This window comes from Capsicum annuum, unplaced genomic scaffold, assembly GCF_002878395.1.
Source record: "Capsicum annuum cultivar UCD-10X-F1 unplaced genomic scaffold, UCD10Xv1.1 ctg65630, whole genome shotgun sequence".
Lineage (NCBI taxonomy): Eukaryota > Viridiplantae > Streptophyta > Magnoliopsida > Solanales > Solanaceae > Capsicum > Capsicum annuum.
Window position 1 is genome coordinate 1,723 of NW_025874897.1, and position 1,487 is coordinate 3,209.

At 35.9% G+C, this 1,487-nt stretch overlaps 1 long non-coding RNA gene across 2 annotated transcripts; it reads right to left on the bottom strand.

The window, feature by feature from the left end:
- Positions 1–653: 653 nt before the first annotated feature.
- LOC124893817 lies at positions 654–1,487 on the bottom strand. 2 transcript variants are annotated; one of them, XR_007050909.1, is made up of 2 exons: positions 1,215–1,487; positions 654–1,075 (listed from the first exon to the last, which is right to left on the bottom strand). It is a non-coding gene; the product is annotated as an uncharacterized LOC124893817 (long non-coding RNA). The 2 variants fall into 2 exon arrangements; XR_007050910.1 differs by having other exon boundaries at positions 654–1,108; positions 1,215–1,481.

Sequence of the window (1,487 nt, forward strand, 5' to 3'; positions counted from 1 at the left end):
TGATTATTGTATTGTTTGTTGTAGTTTCTATTATGTTGTTATTTTATGTGGTAGATGAATATTTAGTCAGACTTTGTGATTTTTTATATAGAGATTCAATTCTTAATCATATTGTTTTGTTGTGGCATGTGTTTTGTTGTTATCTATCTTTTTTTTTTTTTGCTTAAGAGAGGTGATAGAGCAACATTGGATTTGACTCTTTTGGTTAAAAAGAAAAGTTAAGCACTTATATTAATTTGTATCTAGCTTTTCTTTTCGGGGGAAATTATTTACCCTTTTGAGTAGGGGTCCATTTTTATTTCCTCAAATTTATCATTATTAATTATATTTATTGTAAAATAGTAAGAATTTTAAAACTAATTGCATTGATGAGGCCGGGAGAGTCATTTTCCAAGTCAAACATGTGAAACGACACAAATTGCTAATTTTTTGCAAAAAAAAAATCTCGGTGAAACTTCTTGAGCAATCCCCCCATGAATTTGGAATATGACTGAGACTCTTATTTGACCTCAAATTATTGTGTCCACTCCGGACAACCTAACTTATGATACTCCTTGCCTTTTCCCAAGTTTTTACCTCCAAGGGCTCCTTGTCAAAGGAGCAACCAGTTCCTTGTTTTTTTCTTAGTTCTTAGGATAATAATAACACACGATTGAAGATTGTAGAAAGGTGTTAGTTAATTCCATTGATATAAGAATGTTTGGTTTTTACAATTAATGAAGTGATGTCTACAAGTACTTCAAAACTGATGCTAAAACTTCAATTGATATTTCAGCCATATGGTGGACTCCAACATGCATCCAGTAGCGCATCCCTCACATCTACTACTATTTACATAACTAAATCCTATTTTCTTACATCTACTCATGTACAGTATTCTAATACCTGAGAACCCTCTTCGAGACCATGTTCAGAGCTGAAGACTAGAATCAATGGACCATCTTCCTTCTATTGGCTTTAGAGACTTCCAGCACCCATACAGAAATGACATTTAGCAACCATGGACTTCCCAGAATAAGACAGCTTGCTTCATCCATTCGCAAAGGACATACCATCCTTTCTCCTCTTTCTATGCCTGTTAAAAGTAGAGTGGGGGAATTAGGCATGCCTACCAAACCAAACATCACAAGATATTAGACAGAATCCGAGAGAATGAAATGTATCAGACAATTTCTTGTCCATAGAAAAGGGGGCAAGATGTTAGACGAACTTACCGAGCTTTTTTACTGCAAAGTTCAACCAGCTCTCAGTCACGTGTGAATGATTGGGGATAGTCCGTGCAGAATCCCTTTGGGGAGATAGGACCCACAAGTGATGACCAAACTCAAACCCAAACCAAATGGGCCATCAATGCAAAATTATAAAGTTTCAAGACTTATCGAAGCTTTAGTAAAAACAGAGAGAACAAAAGGCGCCTCTTCACCAAGATGTATTGTAGTAGCACTATTGTGTAACCCTTCGGATCAGGATCTAGGACCATCTCACAT